This window comes from Taudactylus pleione, unplaced genomic scaffold (assembly GCF_031769625.1).
Source record: "Taudactylus pleione unplaced genomic scaffold, aTauple2 ptg000366l, whole genome shotgun sequence".
NCBI classification, from domain to species: domain Eukaryota; kingdom Metazoa; phylum Chordata; class Amphibia; order Anura; family Myobatrachidae; genus Taudactylus; species Taudactylus pleione.
Genome location: NW_028284767.1, coordinates 4336005 through 4357803, shown reverse-complemented (window position 1 = coordinate 4357803; position 21799 = coordinate 4336005). Strand labels below are relative to the sequence as shown.

The 21799-nt window shown below is 44.0% G+C and overlaps 1 pseudogene; it reads left to right on the top strand.

Annotated features, from left to right (window-relative positions):
* Positions 1 to 2350: 2350 nt before the first annotated feature.
* LOC148508432 (uncharacterized) lies at positions 2351 to 4892 on the top strand (annotated as a pseudogene).
* The last annotated feature ends 16907 nt before the right edge of the window (positions 4893 to 21799 follow it).

The window sequence follows — 21799 nt, the reverse complement described above, 5'->3', positions numbered from 1 at the left end:
CCTCATTCTGGGAAGCACTTTCCAATTAAACATATTTTGACATTGACATGTACAAGTAAATATGTAGTATACATGATTAGGTGCCCTTGTAGCTTAGTGTACATCGGCAAGACCACACGATTAATCAGAGAGAGGATGGCGCAACACCGCATGGCTATTAGACAAGCCCTCTCTGGTAAAGAGATAGACCAACCAGTTGCCCATCATTTTAAAGAAAACCGTCATTCTCTAGCAACCCTATCATACAAAATCATCGTTCACATTCCGATGTGCAGGAGAGGTGGGGATCGAGAGAAGCGTTTGTTACTGCTGGAAACACAGGGCCGGATTCAGACCCGGACGCTAAGAAGTGTTCGCTCGTAGTTGCTGATGGTTTTCATTCTGCGCATGCGTATGCATCGCAGTGTGCGAGCCAGTTACTGCGATCGGGAATCATGCTCTCATAGCACAAATACTGAGTGCTACCTTGAGTGACAGATAGTGCCATTTGTGGGTGGTAACAGGGGAAGGTGCTTGTGAACGGGGGAGTGGTTGTGCAAACGCAGGCGTGTCTGGGCATCAAAACGGCGTTTAAAGGGCGTGCATAATTAGCATGGAGGTGTCATTGTACATGTCACCTGGTTGAATTTCAGTCAGCACTGATCGCAGTGCTTGTGGGCAGGGTAGGGTCTACCTCAAATGCTGCGTGCAGCTCCGATGGCTCTCGATGTTACCGATTAATCATACACTTCCAGGAGATGACGTGTGTTAAGAAAGGAAAGTGGGCATCTTTATACACCTGCGATCGCTCACTGCTGTCACTCTCTAAGACATAGAGGGCGTCCTTACGCCACGCAGTGCGATCGCGGAGTTTGCATATGTGATACCCTGTAAAGACCCCCATATATGTGGACATTTGTATGTTGCCCTGAGCTGGAGAATGTTCTGGAACTGAAGTGAGGAGGTGCACTAGGACCCAGGAAATCTGGAAGAGTGTGCTTCACTAGTGAGCTCAGACTAAAAACTGTAACAAAAAGGGGAGGAGAGAGAAGGACCCTGAAACTGGCTGAGAAAGCACATGTCTGGTGTGTGAGGGAACTGAGAAGTAGGCTGTGAGGAGTGCAGCACCTGGGATTGTTTGCAGGGCTGTGACCAGAAGCCAAGCCAGGAAAGTGAAGAAGCTGCACTGCCAGGTCAGAGGATGCAGTGGGCAGCAAGTAGCCAGCAATATGAAGTAAGAGACTCCCAGTGAGACAAATGAAGAAGGAGCAGGTGCAGTGATCGCAGGCACATCCTAAAGTGTACTGTGGCTCCCATTATCTATTATGAAAGACTCGGTAAGGCACAGTGAGTAACAACCCTTACAGCACTATAAACTGAACTTTATCCAAGATTTATTTTCCCTCCCTTTGCTACCAAGGGATATTTACCTTAAGAAGGCAAAGCAACCAGCTACCAGTCTATAGTAACCAGTGGTGTGCATTGTATGTGACTTGGGATTCATGCTGTTTAATGAACTGGTCACAATAACAGCCTGCATAGTACACAGTTAACCTAATTGAAATACTTTACCTCTGTTAACTCAATCCAAGAACAGAACTGTGATATATGCATTCTGTTAGCAGACAATCAAGAGAACAGGGTGTTACTCCCTTTGCATACAGTTATGAAGGACAGAACAGATATACTATATATTCTACCATCCGGAAGTCATTGAAAGCAACGTGACCATTAGTCTGGATACATTTAAGATATTATCTCAGTGCCACCACCTTGTGGATAATAGTAATACATTGACATTCCCAGGAAAAAGTGTGGAGAGAACTCTTTTGCTTTCTGCCTGTAGCCATTAAGACTTTGGTGCAATAGGTGTTATTTGAGCGAGACTACATTAAGGGAAAACTATCTGTTGCAGAACTTCCTGTTATTTCCTAATGGTAATGCCAGATTGTTAGATTATTTGTGAGATATTAGAGCGTTTATCGTCATTGTATTGTTCTTTGTAATATTGCTATAACTTATTATGAAAGGTTAAACTATACTGTGCGTGAAACTGAGTTTACTGTTAACAAAGTCATATTGCTAAACTGTGTATATTGAATTAACATTACAGTGATCTACCATTCAGGCAAAATAAAACATTTTGTCACTGTCCACATGTGTAGTGACTTGTCAGGGGTTTTTGGGGGCTTCCCATCTCTCTGCCTAACCACTACAGAATCCAAGAGCAGCAGCAGGTCAAAGACTATTTGAAAGGCCGGGATTGACGACTTCTGCAGGGAAACAGGTACGACTCACCTACCAACACCCCACCACTAGTGACTTATTACAACTTGGCGTCTACGAACAGGATCAAAGCAGATTTTGCAGGATGTCAGAACCCCAGCCTTCTGTAGCAGCTCCAAATGAAGGAGGAGATCCCAACCAAGGAATTTCACCCATAGCGAACGCTTCCCCAATCACGATGCCATACTATTTCGGGGCCCCATGGCTACCAACATATTCTGGAGATACACACACACCGGGCACGAGTACCTTTAGAGAATTCAAAGACAAGCAGCAGTCGATGTTTCGACTATACCCACTTAATGACGCGCAGAAGGTAGAAATTCTGATTGGACATCTAAAAGGTCCGGCATTACGAGAAGTTAAGGCGTGGAAGGATGACCAGCGGAAGACGGTCGAAAACATTTTCAAGAGATTAGTAGACATCTTTGATTCGCGGACTATTTCAGAACTGAAAGGCCGTCTTTATGCCAGGAAACAGCAACCCCATGAGTCACTGAGGGAGTTTGCTCTAGGTTTGCAAGAGGCGCTGCAGGCAATCCAAACCCTAGATCCGCAAGAAGTACAACAAGAAGACGAAACCCTTATTAACTTGTTTATCGAGGGGGCACGAGGAGAGGCAATACGCACGCAACTAAGGATGTGGAAATATGATCACCCAAGGTGTTCATTCTCTGAGTTCAAAGAAACAATGCTAAAGATTCTTGGACTTAATCAAATCATTGACACGGAGTACAGTACATCTGCGGAGCAGTTAGAAAATAGAAACTTTGGAGGTGTCAATCAGCACATGAGCCTGGAACCTCTGGTACCTAAGGGAACAGTCACACAGCAGACACAGGGACAGTCTGCTCATGATCCAATCGGGGCCATTAATAACAAAATAACAGAATTGGCACAGAACCTATCCGAGATGGGACGGGAGTTAAGGGAACTTCGACAGGAACAGACGGAGACCAAATGCAATGAATGGCGTCAGGATCATAGTAGGAGGAACTGGCCACGCTGGGACATCCCACGGGAGTCAGGTCGACGTCCGACAGACCAGTTCGACTCTCAAGGAAGGCCTATATGTCGGCGCTGCAAACAAGGTGGGCATGTGGAATGAAATTGTTCAAATGGAGGTTTAAATGACGAAATCCCGAGGCGAGGGACCGACCCTCGGGAAGAGCTACGTCAATAGGTCCATTGTCGCAGGAGTGGTGGCCTCGATATGTTGGCGAGTGCCCCATCTGAGGATCCGGGTCAACGGTGTTGAGTTGTCGGCTCTCTTGGATACCGGCTCACAGGTGACCACAATACAGCTGACCGAGTTTTTAAAACACTGGGATAAACAAGAGATCATGACCCCACCATCGACCTGGTTACAACTATTGGCCAGTAATGGGCAGCAGATTACGTATAGCGGCTATTGGGAGGCTGATTTGAAGATTGGCAAAGCAGATCTCACAAGACAAGGGTGCCTGGTTACCACAGTGCAGAATGATCATCTACCTCCGGTGATCCTCGGCATGAATGTCTTAAAGAATTGTCCTGACGAATTGGTAGAGGCTCTTAGGATGGAAATGCGGATAGCAGCCCCTAAGGAACGAAGAACTCTACAGCAAACGGTGCGGCTGCTTGAGGGGCAAAAGAAATTTACAAATGCAAGGGGAGAAGTGGGTAAAGCCAGGATTGCTGATCGTCAGCCTATACTCTTGCAACCCAATTCGGAACACGTAGTTTGGTGCAAAGCCAGAATTGGACCCGGTGGGCGGGACTACGAGGCTATAATTGAATCTTGTGACTCTGATGGACGACATCCATTCGTGGTGGCTAGAACCCTGGCGAGAGTGGAGCAGGGGAAGGTACCAGTCCGCGTATTGAATCCACATAACTACCCAATCAGACTTTTCAGACATTGCCCGGTGGCGAAGATTATTCAAATTGACTTCCAAGATGTGTTCGGAGAAAGTGTGCCGGCAGCTCAACAAAGAACAGTAACTGGACAGCTGACGGTTACGAACGGCGAGGCTCTGTGGTGGAATGAGATAGAGATTGGAGACTCAGACACCCCTGAGGAGAAACGCCAAGGAGCGCTCCAGGTAGTGTGGAAGAATGCTGAGGCATTCAGTCAACATCCATCCGACTTCAGGAAAGCTGAAGGTGTCCATCACCACATCCCCACTGGGAGTAACCCCCCAATTAAGGAAAAACACAGACCTCTACCACCGGCCATGTACCAACCTGTGAGGAATATGATCAGTGAGATGAAGGAAGCTGGTGTAATTCATGAGAGCCAGAGCCCATGGGCGGCACCGCTGGTGATTGTCAGGAAAAAGGATGGCAGCCTCCGGTTTTGCGTTGATTACAGGAAGCTGAATGCAGTGACACATAAAGATGCCTACCCGCTACCTAGGATTGAGGAGTCGTTAACGGCACTGAAGACAGCTACCTACTTTTCCACTCTGGATCTAACAAGCGGTACTGGCAAATCCCGATGGCCCTGGAGGATCGGGAGAAGACGGCCTTCACTACCCCGATGGGACTCTTTGAATTTGACCGGATGCCATTTGGACTCTGCAATGCACCAGCCACCTTCCAGAGGGTCATGGAGCACTGCCTTGGCCAACACAACTTTGAAATGATTCTCCTGTACTTGGACGATGTCATCATTTATTCCAGAAGCTATGAAGAGCACTTGAAACACCTAGATGAGGTATTTGTACAACTGACCAAGTGCGGCTTGAAGTTAAAACCATCAAAATGTCATCTGTTAAAGCCCAGGGTACAGTACCTAGGACACATCGTCAGTGCTGAAGGGGTAAAGCCGGATCCAGAAAAAATTCTGGTAGTGCGAGACTGGCCCGTACCTAGAACAGTAAAAGAGGTCCGAAGCTTCCTAGGTTTCGTTGGCTACTACAGACGATTCATTGAGAACTTTGCAAGAGTGGCTGCACCACTGCATGAGCTTCTGCAAGGCAAGTCCGGTCAAGAGAGACGGAGCACTTCCTTGGTTGCATGGGCTGAGGAACAACAAATCTCCTTCAAGCAACTGAAGTCATCGCTGATAGAGGCTCCCCTTCTGGCTTACCCAGATTATGAGAAGCCTTTCCAAGTCTACACAGATGCCAGTCACCATGGTCTGGGAGCTGTATTGTCACAAGTACAAGATGGACACGAGAGAGTGATAGCTTATGCCAGCCGGGGCCTGCGAAAGACCGAGAGAAATAATGAGAATTACAGCACCTTTAAACTTGAACTCCTTGCTCTCGTCTGGGCCATCACAGAGAAATTTAAGAATTATCTGGCTGTCACACCATTTGTAATTGTCACTGACAACAATCCCCTGGCACATCTCTCTACCGCTCGCCTGAGAGCACTTGAACAGAGGTGGATGTCTTGCCTGGCCAATTTCAATTATACTGTTACCTACAGAAGTGGGAAGTTGAATGGAAATGCCGATGCCTTATCCCGCCTACCCACTGTGGATGTCTCGGAAGAAGATAGAGATTGGGCCGAAGATATTGAGACTCCCTTATTCAAGACGCCGAGGAGCAAACAAAGTGTCGTCACCTCTGACCTTGTGTCTGCCACTGCCAACCCAAAATCTAATAGTCCTCAGCCTGACACATCTGAATCTGATTGGGAACAAGTGCAGAGGGAGAGCCCGGTGCTGCAGGAGTTGATGGATTTCATCCAACATGAACGCCGGCTGACTAAGCTGCAGAGGGTGGATGCCAATCCAGAGTTTGTCAAACTGTTAAGACACAGAGACCGTATTAAACTCAAACAGGGACTCATGGTCCGAATAAGCCTTGATCCAGCAACTCACCAAAATGTAACCCAAATAGTTGTACCGAGACAACAGGCCAGCTTCCTTCTTACTGCTTATCACAACAAATCTGGAACCCAAAAGACGGAAGCCGTATTACGGAAAAGATTCTTCTGGATAGGGATGAGGACTGACCTTGAGGAATGGTGTCGAGACTGTATAGCCTGCAGCCTTAAAAGGAATCCTGAAACCAGCCAAAGAGACCCACTACATCCAATAAAGAGTCATTGTCCATTGGAGATTGTTGCCTTGGATCATGTCAAACTTGAGCCCAGCCCAAGTGGATTCCAATACGCACTGACCATCACTGACCACTACAGCAAATTCCTAGTAGTTGTCCCAGTACGTGATCTGACAGCCAGGACTACAGCGGAGGTCTTTCTAAGGAACTTTGTCCGCCCCTATGGGTACCCTGATCGGATCTTGACAGATCAAGGACCCGCATTCGAGTCACAGCTGTTTCATGAACTTTGCTCTTTGTATGGATGCAAGAAGATTGGGACGACCGCCTATCATCCTCAATGCAATGGCTTGTGTGAGAGAGCAAACCAGACTATGATTGGAATGCTAAGAAGTCTTTCAGCCGAGAAGCGCTCTCAGTGGCCTACCCTCCTGCCTGACCTTGTGTATCTGTATAATAACACAGAACACTGTTCCACAGGATTCACGCCCTTCTACCTCATGTTCGGACGGCATGGCAAGCTGCCCAAGGATCTGGAGTTGGCTCCCGAGCTAATGGATCCTGTTACCACACAGACTAATTGGGTTCGTGAACATCAGCACCGGATAGTGACTGCCCGAGAGATAGTTGAGAAGAGGATGGAGACTGTGCATCAACGTCAGGAGAGGAATTACAATTCAGATGCCAGAGCGCTGCCCTTACAAATGGGAGACAAAGTCTGGAAGAAGAAAAACCACAGATCAAGCAAGTTGGATGCCATGTGGGAGGATGTCCCTTATACCATTGTTGGTGTCCCCGTTGATGGCCGGTACGCCTACCTAATCCAGAGGAAGAAAGATGGCCAACTCAGCACAGTACCATGTGACCAGTTAAAGTTATGCACTGCTGAAGCTTCCTTGATACAGCAGGAGGACTCCCCTATGGCAGAGAGATGGGGATCTTCTGGGGAGATGACCCCATAGAGTTGCTCACATTCATGTGCGGCCCGGTTCCATTGAATACAGTAGGGGGTACAGCCCAAGAACCTTTAACAGTAAGGTCTATGGAAGGCGAAGCTGACCCCCTTCCTGCCCTTGATCAGTTAGAGAGTCATGTACCTGACCTAGAAGTCAGAAGGTCAGAACGAAGCACCAAAGGTATAATGCCTGTAAGATACTGAATGTGAACTATTGTAACCTGTACGTATAATTGCCCTATGACAAAGTTAGATTGTTCAGGACTTTTGAGTAGATACGAAGTTGCGTGAGGACACGCATAGTTCTAGCGGGGGAGTGTGTGATACCCTGTAAAGACCCCCATATATGTGGACATTTGTATGTTGCCCTGAGCTGGAGAATGTTCTGGAACTGAAGTGAGGAGGTGCACTAGGACCCAGGAAATCTGGAAGAGTGTGCTTCACTAGTGAGCTCAGACTAAAAACTGTAACAAAAAGGGGAGGAGAGAGAAGGACCCTGAAACTGGCTGAGAAAGCACATGTCTGGTGTGTGAGGGAACTGAGAAGTAGGCTGTGAGGAGTGCAGCACCTGGGATTGTTTGCAGGGCTGTGACCAGAAGCCAAGCCAGGAAAGTGAAGAAGCTGCACTGCCAGGTCAGAGGACGCAGTGGGCAGCAAGTAGCCAGCAATATGAAGTAAGAGACTCCCAGTGAGACAAATGAAGAAGGAGCAGGTGCAGTGATCGCAGGCACAGTGATATCCTAAAGTGTACTGTGGCTCCCATTATCTATTATGAAAGACTCGGTAAGGCACAGTGAGTAACAACCCTTACAGCACTATAAACTGAACTTTATCCAAGATTTATTTTCCCTCCCTTTGCTACCAAGGGATATTTACCTTAAGAAGGCAAAGCAACCAGCTACCAGTCTATAGTAACCAGTGGTGTGCATTGTATGTGACTTGGGATTCATGCTGTTTAATGAACTGGTCACAATAACAGCCTGCATAGTACACAGTTAACCTAATTGAAATACTTTACCTCTGTTAACTCAATCCAAGAACAGAACTGTGATATATGCATTCTGTTAGCAGACAATCAAGAGAACAGGGTGTTACTCCCTTTGCATACAGTTATGAAGGACAGAACAGTTATACTATATATTCTACCATCCGGAAGTCATTGAAAGCAACGTGACCATTAGTCTGGATACATTTAAGATATTATCTCAGTGCCACCACCTTGTGGATAATAGTAATACATTGACATTCCCAGGAAAAAGTGTGGAGAGAACTCTTTTGCTTTCTGCCTGTAGCCATTAAGACTTTGGTGCAATAGGTGTTATTTGAGCGAGACTACATTAAGGGAAAACTATCTGTTGCAGAACTTCCTGTTATTTCCTAATGGTAATGCCAGATTGTTAGATTATTTGTGAGATATTAGAGCGTTTATCATCATTGTATTGTTCTTTGTAATATTGCTATAACTTATTATGAAAGGTTAAACTATACTGTGCGTGAAACTGAGTTTACTGTTAACAAAGTCATATTGCTAAACTGTGTATATTGAATTAACATTACAGTGATCTACCATTCAGGCAAAATAAAACATTTTGTCACTGTCCACACGTGTAGTGACTTGTCAGGGGTTTTTGGGGGGTTCCCATCTCTCTGCCTAACCACTACAGAATCCAAGAGCAGCAGCAGGTCAAAGACTATTTGAAAGGCCGGGATTGACGACTTCTGCAGGGAAACAGGTACGACTCACCTACCAACACCCCACCACTAGTGACTTATTACACATACCTGGACCCTATTGGCCGTGAGCGATCACGGCTTAGCGTCCGGGTCTGAATCAGGCCCACAGTGTATTCACAAGTTGAATACAGTTACTCCAGTTGGACTTAGTGAGACTTTCTTATGCTACTTATTAGCTCACACATGAAGCTCCTTTTTGCCTTTTTCATTCTGCATAGATTTTTTCCTGTTTTCTGACTTTTTATAGCATTATTTTTTGTTACATTGGCGGTATGCAATACCTAGCATTTGACTTCGGTAGGCATTCAGCACATAACCTACTTTAAAGAATGTTGGCCTCTCTTCCCCCCACCAATACATCCATCTAGATGTTGTATTAATAACAGTTATACCATACTGATAAATGATAAACATATAGGGCGCAAATAGGAACAATAGGTTTAATTTTTATAAAATAAAATAAATAAAAGAAGAAATAAGAACATATAAAATTGTTAAACCATATCAACTAAGCATTGCATTAATTAATAAAATATAAAGAAATGAATCCATAAACATGTATATTACAACTGTTGCAGCGGATTTTAAAGTCTGTATATGCCATGAATGAAATTATAACATTATTGTGATATTGATTGTTCACGATGACCAAACTGAAGAAAAATGCAGTTGGGTTTCAATAGCAATGAAAGTTGTAGCTGAAATCCTTCAGTAAATGATAATAGTGAAGTCCTGAATGGCTGGGGATAAAATGATTGCGTAGTTGATGAGAATAACTTGATTGTTAGGGTTTTTAAACATTTTCCCTCTGCTGGAATGCAGTAGGGTTTGCAGAGACAAAATATGTTTAAAAAATAGTCTGTACATAGAGTCAGTGGGTGCGCGCACCTCCTACCTCCGTCTTTAGTGTTGCCGTCTTTTGTGTGATCTGCTGCCTCCGTCACATTGCTTCCCGGGTCTATGATGTTATGATGTGGGACCCTTCTGGCGTGGGTCCAGTGGGTATCTCCTGACTGCCAACCGAATCGTCACTCTTCTCGGCTGTGGGGAGTGAGGGATGACCGGCGGCGGTATGCTCCAAACTGTTCAGGTGTCTCCATAGAAACATGACTTTGACAACAAAGGCTTTGTTTAAGAAATATAAGCTATCGATCACCCATTTGGTTACAACAAGCAACCAAGGAGTTAATAAAATAAGGAGGAGCCAGATTGGAGGCCTTTATAAGGAAATCTCAGAGAAGGACTCCACTACACAGCCCTGACGAAGCCCACAGTTGATTGGATGGGCGAAACGCATTGGCCACGCCCCCCCCATGGACCGCTACCCGGAAGTAAGGATCCAGCGGTGACACAGGCGTGCACGCTCACCGCCGGTCATCTCTCACTCCCCACAGCCGAGAAGAGTGACGATTCGGTCGGCAGTCAGGAGATACCCACTGGACCCACGCCAGAAGGGTCTCGCATCATAACATCATAGACCCGGGAAGCAACGTGACGGAGGAAGCAGATCACACAAAAGACGGCAACACTAAAGACGGAGGTAGGAGGTGCGCGCACCCACTGCCTCTATGTACAGACTATTTTTTAAACATATTTTGTCTCTGCAAACCCCACTGCATTCCAGCAGAGGGAAACTGTTTAAAAACCCTAACAATCAAGTTATTCTCATCAACTATGCATTCAATTTATCCCCAGCCATTCAGGACTTCACTATTATCATTTACTGAAGGATTTCAGTTACAACTTTCACTGCTATTGAAACCCAACTGCATTTTTCTTCAGTTTGGTCATCGTGAACAATCAATATCACAATAATGTTATAATTTCATTCATGGCATATACAGACTTTAAAATCCGCTGCAACAGTTGTAATATACTTGTTTATGGATTAATTTCTTTATATTTTATTAATTAATGCAATGCTTAGTTGATATGGTTTAACAATTTTATATGTTCTTATTTCTTCTTTTATTTATTTTATTTTATAAAAATTAAACCTATTGTTCCTATTTGCGCCCTATATGTTTATCATTTATCAATTTTAGTTTCTGAGTGGCAAAGGGTAAGCACTGTAACTTAGAGGCGGCATTAGGATATTTTCTGTACAACACCATCACCTCTGACAATTTCCATAGCTTTATGGTAAGAGCACACTGAACCATCACACATATACTGTAGTTATACCATACTGGCTATGCCCAATCTCAGCCGTTCTTGGAAGCCAAGCAGTGCTGGACACTGTTGGAATTAGGTTTTTTATGTCTTCTCCTCTTGTGTAAATTTTCTCCATGTATGTGGATATCAATGTTCCCCATTGTATATATTGTTCCAGACACAGGGCCTGATTCAGAGCCGCTCGTAAGCGGCCACTCGTTCGTAGTTAGTCGATGTTGTACAACCACGCATGCGTTGGTGTAACAGTGCGCATGTGCGTATGTCTGATTGCGGTAATTTTTCAGTCGATCGTAGACACAGTGAACAGGAAGTGACATGTCAAATGTGATGATTGACAGAATTGTCCGTTTTGGGGTGGTGACGGGGGTGGAGATGGAAAAACGCAGGCGTGTCGAGGCATTTTTTGGGCGTACATAAATTATCTTATGCGAGTGCCAAATGTGAAAGGAACAAGTGATACGTCTCTGTCTCATCCAATTGCCATTAAGACTGCTCGCTCAGCTTGTGGTCTGGTATAGTCTACCACAATGACGATGGTCTCTTCGTACTTCCCTGGGCTCATCGATGGTGTAGCGATTTATCAATTGAGGCCACAAAAACAATCATCTTTTAATTGCAAAACTGCTTGTAAGGTGTTTAGCAAATAGACCTTTTTTAGTAGCTAAAAAACGAACGCAGGTGAACTACTCAGCTGCTAATTTCTGGGTCATACAATCAATTAGCTAACAAGTTTTTTTTTTGTGGCTTTTAAAATATTTGTAGGTTGTTTTTTTTTAGGGAAACAATATTGTACGCATTTTTTTTTCTTATTTTTTTGGTGGACAAGAAACCAATCGTCCTTTTGTTTTTGGCTAAGTGTTAATTAAAACTCATAAATTGTTTTTAACCCTTTTTTTTCAAAAAATTAAATGTTTCTATTTCCATTGTATTGTTTCTAAGTTTGTTTGAGGGATTATCTTTTATCCCGTTTTGGAAAAAATCAACAATAGAATTTTGCAGATTTTTATCATAATTTTATTAAAAGATTGTGTCCATTTTTTTTTTGTTTTATTTTATTTTTGCCATAAACATATTTTTAATAAGGTAAAAAAATTTAAAAATGATTTAGGCCACACACACACAAAATAAGTGGCATTTGAACTTTAAAAAAAATAAAAAAAACAATTCACAAGAAAGGAGAGGTAGGTTGTTGTCATGAAGGAATATGGGGCAAACACAGAGATGGATTGTGGGGTAATTAGCCAGTGCTGTCATCGCCTTTTAGGCTGTTTGGCCGGGGGTTGGAGGGAGCCGGAACGGGGCCGGGAGCTCCATCGGCTGGCCTGGCCAGAGGCAGATCTTGTGGCCTCTGGACTAGGCATAGGGCTAGGCACATTTGGAGGGATGGGTGTTGTTGTGCCAGAGGTGGAGGGTCCTGATGTTCCGGCAGGAAGGGAGGCCGGCTCCAACATGTGCTGGTGAACGAGCTGCTCCAGGGCATTTGCAATTCTCACGTTTGCCCCAGTATTTTCTGCCAGGGCATTTGCAATTCTCACGTAGGCCGCAGTATTTTCCTCCAGGTCGTCCGCCACCCATCGCAGATTGGCGTCCATACTCAGCAGAATTACGGTGTGCTGATTCGTTTTAACATTGAGATCAGTGAGGAGGGCCACTGCCTGTGAGGGGGAATGCCCTGGACTGTCTGCCACAGGGTCCCCAGCTGGATCTACTGCTTCCTCCCCTGCAGAGCCAGAAGAAATTCTGCGGCCAAAGCTCACCTCTGGAGCAGACTCATCCGCCTGTGTCTCTGTGAGAAAAAAGAGAAAAGATTAAAATTCAAATCGAGATATTTTACAAAACACATTCTGAGTTGTTAACATTACAACATTTACCTGGGGCAACATGAGGAGCCGCAAAGTCTGGCATGTCGGTATCCATGTTCGACATGCCAAACGCCTCCTCACCCTGCACACACCCCTGTGCCAGCTCCTCCAAATCCGTGAGCTCAAGTGACACAGGGGTAGGACCCCACCTGTTCCCCCTGCATGCCTAGCCCTATCAGCCAGTTTTTGTTTAAGCCGATATTTGAAGTCGCTCCATCTGTTGGTTAAAAAATTGGCATTATTACTGCAGTATTTGGACCTGTAACCATTTTTTAGTCAAATGTAGTTTTTATGTACTGGCGTTTGACCTCCCGGGTTGAACTTCAAACTCACCCACCCCATTGACAGCACTGGCTATGTCGTCCCACAGTTTCCATCTCTGGGTTGCACCCATATTCCTTGGTGCCTGTGCCAGGTTGTCATTGCACATTTGCACCAAAACCTCCATCTCCTTCCTTGTGAATTGTGGCTGCCTTTTTTTTGGCCCTAGTTTGCCTACTAGGCCCAGCAGCCTCTTCCATGGCATCCTCCACACCTTTTTTTTAAATGGTTGAAACATTTTTAAAGTTAAATGTTTCAAAATGTAATGTTAAACATAAGCATTTTCACATAATTTTAAAAATAATTACATGGCGCCTCTTGGCTAGTACTTTGCTGCTCTGTACTCATTGTCTTTTCTCAATGTAGCAGACCGATTTTGGCCTTCAGTGACGTTTTTATACATGCGTCAGCATTATTCGGCCGCATCATTCCTTGTGCGCTCCTATTGTCCATCCTTAATTTGAGGGGGAAAATAATGACTATTTATGGCTTGGTGTGACTCCATTCGACGTGGCATTTTTGGATTGTTGGAGGTTTCTCGGTGTAGTGGTTGGTTCTTTGTTTGTTGGTTCGTGAAGGAGTAGTTGGTTTTTTTTTGGACGGAGCGTTTTTTTATTACTTTCTTTGCTTACGTTAGCATTTTTGCATTTCATTTTTTTAATTTTTTTTTTTATTTTTGAGTAAGTATTTCAATAATTCCCATAAATATTTAATCAATAGTTTTTTTGTTTTTTTTAACAGTTATTTTGGCTGTGACCAAGTGACCTTTTCGAACTTTGGGATATTTGTCTGTTTTTGGTAAGTGTTTTTGTTTTTATTAATTAACAAATTAGATGTGTTGGTCTTAACATATGTTTCGCTAAGTAATGTGTGCTTGTTCTGTGTAAAATCATGTCTTAACTCTAAATGTAGCATACTATTTTGCAAACTAATGTGTGCTTGTTCTGTGTAAAATCATGTCTTAACTCTAAATGTAGCGTACTATTTTGCAAACTAATGTGTGCTCCCTTCTCTAAATTTTCGACAACTATATTTGGCTTAATTCCTAGTTTATTAAATTAATCATCTAAATATTTTCTAATTTTGAAATGTAGTTGGATTTGCACATGACACGACCCAGGCCTGTAAGAATCTTTGGTTTTCTTTGAAAAGATAAGTATATTTTTCTTCACATATTTGTCTAAAACAATAACTACCTGGCTTAACATTTCAGGTTGATGATGGTCGTATTATATTGGCCATGGTTCCAGAACCCGACCAACCTCAACTTCATTCCAGGCATAGGCCTCATAGGCATGCAAGGCCCCAGATATATAGAACACGTGTCACCCTTTTTGGAATGCCAGATGATGAGGTGTTAAGGCGCTACCGTCTTCCTCCACAAATCATCAGACACTCTCTCATTAATAGATAATTGACAGTCCTACAGCAATACCACCACTTAATGTCGGTGTTACATTTTTGTGCCTCAGGATCCTTTCAACCCACCATGGGAATAGTGGCAGGATTATCCCAATCCTCCTTTTCAAGGATCCTGAGGGCAGTGATGGATGCACTTTTTAAACACCTCCATAATTTTATTCAAATGCCATTGGATATGGGTTCCCTTAATGTGGTGAAGGCTAATTTTTACTAAATTGCTGGCTTCCCACACATCATAGGGGTTGTGGATGGCACTCACATACCACTTCAGCCTCCAGCAAGGCTGGAGGCTATATTTAGGAACTGAAAGCACTTTCACTCAATGAATGTAATGGTGGTATGTGATGCCTCCCTCCAGATCCTGTCCCTGAATGCCAAATTCCCAGGCAGTGCACATGATTCCTTCGTCATCCGGCAATCAGGGATTTGGCACAAATTAAACAACCTACAACCTGGTGATGCATGGCTTCTGGGTAAGTTGACACCTTCTGTTGAAACCAATGCAAAGCTTGGTACACAATGGTTGTTTTTTATATTTTCACAGGAGACAGTGGTTACCCTTGCACGCCCTGGCTGCTCACTCCGTGGCCCTGTGTGGGATATTTCACAACATCGCCATAAGGAGTGGTGTCCCAATGCAGCCAGAGGATGCCTTGCCTGAGGACGGCCCCCCCGAGGTTGGTCGGAGGTCAGTATGTGGGGGGGGCCATACGTGATGAAGTTGTTGCCAGATCTTTTAGGTAATTATTTTCACAAATTAATTTAATTGACACAATGTAGACATGTAATATTTTAATGTACACTTTAAAAAAAAAATTTGTTTTATTCCCTCAAATGACCATAAAAATCCATGCATACAACCTGATCAACACAAATGACTTTATGTGGACACATTGGATATAACTTCGGAAACAATGATTTCTTCTCCTCATTAGTGGATTCATGTTGGCATGCTACTTCTTCAAACAGTTCCTGAATTATTATTTTTTGGGTGGATTTTGGTGTTGTTTGGACCTGTGTGTGTTTTCAATGTGTGAATTTATTGTGTCAATTCACTTGGTGTTTATTATTTGTGTGCATTAAATTTATTTTTTACATTAACCAACCATTTACTTCGTAAATTACAACCAAGTGTAACCTGTTCCAAAAAATGAAAACTTGCTTAATGCCTAATACTGTAATTTCTAAATTTGGAACCTTTTGTACCCTGCTTTGTTGCTAAAACCAAACACCAAAGGTATTATGGTGAATCAGTATGTTTTCAATTCTAGGCCTAAGCAGGTAACTTTAATTTTTACATTACCCCCCAAAATAAAAAAATGAATTTTGAGGTTAATTCTACAAACCTATTGGTATTGTTATGTGTTTAATGTGCAAGCTTACATACTTACTTGAGCTTTCTCCAAACAAATTTACATTACTTAAAAACTCAGGGACAAATAGTAGACTTATGTAAGGTTCAACAATCAAAGATTTACAGACAAGGAATGAGACTTAAATAAATATAAATAAACTTTATTTTGGGGGTTTTTTGGGGGGGCAAGAAAAAAACTTAGTGGCGCAGGATCGCCAAAAGGTGGTCCACTGCCACCAGCATGACAATAACATGTCCCCTGAGATCCTGCAATACGCCAGCAATTGCCTCATTACGCCTCTGGTACTCTGTGGGTTAAAAAAATGTGCGGATTACTAAAATGACACCTTCATTGAGATTTTAAAAACCAACAAAAAATTCAGACTGTCCCAAAAAATAACATCAGTTACCAAAACATGTCCAAAACAAAAGGAATGCAAAATGAAAAGATTTAAAACAAATAAGGGCCCAAAACGAAGAAATACAAACGAAAAAAAAATAAAAAAACTAAGGAAAACTACGACATTTGTTGGTACCGTAAACAAGAAAGATACATGTGTGAGTGTTTGGACATGTGTCATATGTATAAGGGGAAAACATCCTTGACATTGTTTCCCAAAGATATATATAAAAAACATTTTAACTACTTTACTATTTGGAATTGCACAGGCAAAAGGACAACATCAAGCAAAATATAAAAATTTGTAAAAAAAAACATAGTTTAAAATGTAAACATACCGGGCACACTGCTGACTGGGCCTGGAGCCACGAATTTCTCCTCATCAGACCTGGGCCAGTGGCTCATGGAAGGAAGAGGGGTCATGTGGGATGAAGTGGAGAGTGAGGAAAAGAGAGGGGGAAGTTTGTGGGGAGGGGGAAGTTGGAGGGATGGTATTGTGACTAGAGGGAGGGGACTGACTGTCGGCAAGGTCTGGGGTGGAGGGGGAATTTGGGGAAGAGTGGGCAGAGGATGTTTGGGCGGGAGTGGGGGATAGGGGACGAGCCGCACGTCGGTGACGTCTGAGTCTCCGCTCTGCCCCTAAATGATGGTGAAAATCATTTTTAATTACAAATGTCCTTTTTTTTTTTTTTTTTTTTTCAAAAAATAAAAAAACAAACAACAGGGCTATACTGTAAACATGCACACGCAGGTATGAGCCAAAATAAACCAACAGGGCTATACTGTAAACATGCACATGCAGGTATGAGCCAAAATAAACCAACAGGGCTATACTGTAAACATGCACACGCAGGTATGAGCCAAAAAAAAACAAACATACACAGAAAGACTTACTTTGGGCAATCCGGAGATGCAAAAGGGCCAGCAGGCGTGGTGATCTGCGCCGCAGATCCGACTACCTGCGTTCCAATTGGCCTATATTTCGGCGATAGCCGAGGGAACGCAGGCGGCGGCGCACCTCCGCGTAGGCCCTCCGCTTCATGAGGTTGGTGATGGGGGGCGGATGGTCCGTTATTCTCTGGTCCATCACCTCAGTGAGGACCAGTAGCTCACGCCTACAAAAAGCGGTGGCTCTCATGATGGCAATGATTTTTTTTACACAAAACAGTTGTAATAAAGGTCCTAGAAAAAATTTGATTGGCTAATGTACTTTGTAAATTAACAGGAACAATTCTATTGGTTATTGTATGAGTCATGTGACCTACACCCTCACAAATAAAATGTGAGTTATCATAGGCTTGATGCAGTGACAGGCGTAAGCTAATTTAAATATAAAAAATAAAGTATTAAAATCTGCCTATAAAAAAAAACGCTAAACAATAGTAGCATTCAAACAAACTTTTAATTTAGAAAAACCATCCCCTTGGTCAAACCGTACGTATTCTGCAGAACAAATGACACACACTAACAAATATAAAGTTTATTGACATTGAAAAAAAAAACAGGATTGCAAACATGTGAATAACAATTAAGGTAATTAATATAGTGATTGCTAGTAATCGATTCAAGTATGTTTGCAGAATGGCAATCGAAAACTGACAGCGCCACTTCCGGAATTGACTTGTGCGAGCGCTCCCTGCAACCAAAGAGGAGACGGACGCTCGCTATTTTGAATGTTCGCTAGCTAGAGGAGGATTTGGGAGAATATGGGGCGGAAGGTTAGCTACGAGCGAACATGCGAGCGAGCGCTTGAATTTAAATTTTTCCGCTCGTATGGCGGACGAGCGAACGGCCACTTGGTTCCGGGTTTGAATCAGGCCCACAGTGTGCCCCCTTTTATTGGTTCTTCATATGTAGTATATGGGACTTAGTATTCGTTCCATTTCATGCTTGCATATTCTATGTATCACTAATGATACGTAGAATATGGGATAGATAGAAGTGCCCCACCTGACAGCCCCGTGCAGTGCCTTGCAGAGCCGTAACTAGTCTTTTTGGTGCCCTGTGCCAGATAGAGCATTAGCGCCCCCCTCATTTTTCAAAGGGACATAATGCACCCAAAAAAGGGCCATGGCTTCATGGGGAAGGGCCATGGAAGAGATAGGGGAGGCCAGGAGATGCTGGGGATGAAGTAAGAGGAAGCTACAAGCAAGAATGATAATAAACAGAAATCTGACAGGCCCAAACAGCGCCCCCTAACCTGTGGTGCCCTGTGCGATGGCACCAGCCGCACTACCCTAGCTACGGCCCTGGTGCCTTGTGTGCTCTAGGCAGCACGGGACGTCATGACGCAGATTACATCATCGCGTCGACACGCAGTGGGAGCACGCGGAGGACCTTACACTTGTGGCCAGCTAATGGAGGTTGCGCCTATCACTGTGGACATGCCGGTATATAGGTATGTATGTTGTATTTGCATTTGTGTTCTTGATAAATATCACACAGACTGAAACATCAAACAAGATAGACACAGTTGTCAGAGTGATTCTTGATCTACAAGACCCGTGAGTGCTGCCTTTTTTCCTTGTTTACACATATATATGCATATATATATATTTATGTAAAAACATTTACATTGTAATCATGTCCAATGATGTTTTTGCAAATACTTATTTTTGTTTTGTATAAATTATTTCTTAGAAAAACAGCGAACAATTGGACGAGGACGCCGGAGAGCGCAAGTCCCATTATCCCTCTCCCTCCCCTACCCAACCTCTTTTCCTAGCCACTGTCTCTCCACTGCCCAACCTCCTTCCCCTAGCCACTCCCTCTCACCTGCCCAACCTCCTTCCCCTAGCCACTCCCTCTCCCCTGCCCAACCTCCTACCCCTAGCCACTCCCTCTAACCTGCCCAACCTCCGTCCACTAGCCACTCCCTCTCCCCTGCCCAACCTCCTTCACCTAGCCACTCCCTCTCCCCTGCCCAACCTCCTACCCCTAGCCACTCCTTCTAACCTGCCCAACCTCCGTCCACTAGCCACTCCCTCTCACCTGCCCAACCTCCTACCCCTTAATTTGGCGGCTCTATGTTTGCCGCCTCCTCCACCCCAAGACAGAGCGGCATTTGGGAGGAAGACACAGAACAAGGTACATTAAAAAGCAGACACACTTTCAAACACATGCAAATATTTTGATTTCCAGCACTTACATTGTAACATATATTTTGGAAATAAAGGACCGGATTCAGAGATGGATAGATTTGTACAGCCGTACACAAGTCATCACACATTAATCTGAGGTTGCAGGCTGGAATCACCATTAGAACAATCACAATCATGTATTGCAATTGTTTATCTTTTGGCCATGCTGCGGCCATGCCTGGACACGAAAGAGGTCAAGAATCTGCCTCCATTGACGCAGATCTCTTCCCTCCAGGAAAATGGAGGCATCACACCTCCATTTTTAAGAATGGGGCCCAACCAAGCCCCTACACCATGGTTTGATAATCATGCTGCGGGTTAGGCTGTCTGCAACGGAGACTGCAGGACCCGCTCTGCACATGCACTTAACGTATGTTAATACATTTTGCATAATAAGGTATCCTTGAATGAACATACATTTCTGAATCTGGACCTTAGTCTATAGTCAAACCATAATTTTATTCTAAGGGGTATATTTACTAAAGTGAGAGGTTTTAGAATTGAAGATGTTGCCATAGCAACCAATCAGATTCTACTTAACATTTGACTAGCACCTTCTAGAAGATAATAGCTAGAATCTGATTGCTATGGGCAATATCTCCACTTCTAAAAACTCTCACTTTAGTAAATTTACCCCTAAGGGGCATATCCAATTAGCGGCTAATTGTCACGCTGGACGTGATTCAATTAGCGGGGATTCCACGCGCGGGTGTCCCTGAGACCCCGTGCGCGAGTCCCCGCTGTTTGACTTTACCTCGCACCTTCTGTAGGTGCGAGGTAAAATCAGCGTGAGGCCGCCCTATTCGGCCTCACGCGAGAGGGTATTACACACTGATTCCGCAGTTCTCGCGGAATCAGTGTGTTCTCGTGCGGGAATCCCGGTCTAATGACGCGGGGAAATAGCTATTTGATTGAGTAGCTAAACCCTGCGTCGCTGGACTTTTGCCTGTCAATTAGCCGCAGGTGAAATCCCGCAGCTAATTGTATATGCCCCTAAGGGCCGTATTCAATTTAAGGCGTTAAGTTCGGATCCGCGGTAATTTACCGCCGATGACGTCATTATCGACCTGTTTTGGTTTTACCCCGTATTCAATTTCAAAGACGTTCCGCCTATGCGGAAAGTCAATGCAATGTAATAGGCAGTAAGGTATTGCCTATGAATGGCAGGCGGTAAAAAGTGAAGAATTGGGGTTTTGGGGTGCAACGTGTCAGGAACCCCTGTGCAGCCTTCAGACAGTCCCCCTAAGGTAATCTGTGTCAAACAAAATTTAAAAAAAACTCAAGGACACCCCAAAAATTTGCTTTGAAAAAGGGGGCAAAAAAAAATGTGGGGTACAAACTTAAAAACTAGTGAACTTGACTCTGGTGGGGTCCCCAAGTATGCCCCAAGTGTTTTTTTGATTGCAGGTGTTTGCAGCAGGTGGATTTTTCATGATTTTTTTAAGTCACTTTAGCAAGTTTAAAATATGCTGAACCCCATTTTCAAGTACCCCAAATTTGATGGGCATGGTTGTTTTGCCCTAAAAAAACTTCTAAATGCTCTTCTGCATCACCTTATTCAAACCGCATTTATGCACCTGCTGTGGCTATTAGAAACCCCGACTTCCTTCAGGAGTTAAAAATGGGGGTACCCTTTGTCCTCCCCTATGTCTACACATCTTTAGGGGGTCCTTAGAATATTTCCAGAAAATTCTCGTTTTGTTTAACCTGTAAAAAAACGGGGTAAATATTTACCAAAAAAATGACATAAGGTCCCCCCCAAAAGCCAAACCAGCCCCAGGCTTGCCAGCCAGTGGTGGTTTCTTAAAATATGGGGAACAAAATGTGTAGGGTTCCACCGTATTTAGAAACCAACCCAAGGCTGCAGGGACTAGTGCTGGTTTTAAATATAGGTGGAAAAAAAAAACGTGGGGATCCCCCTATATTTAAGACCAACACCAGACACAACCGACTGGGGTCTAATGCCACAGCCCGGAGACCCAATCACTGGGGCTCAGGGTCCAAACCATTAGCACCCCAAATCGGTCAGCGCAAGCCAGTGATCTCGGGGGAGTCGGGAACCCCCCAAAGAAGGGTCTCCCCCCTCCCGAGCACCATAGGCTTACGCTGAAGCCCGGGGCTCTTCCCCATACCCCTGGTTTGGTGGGTATGGAAGTAATGGGGGGGCCAAATAATG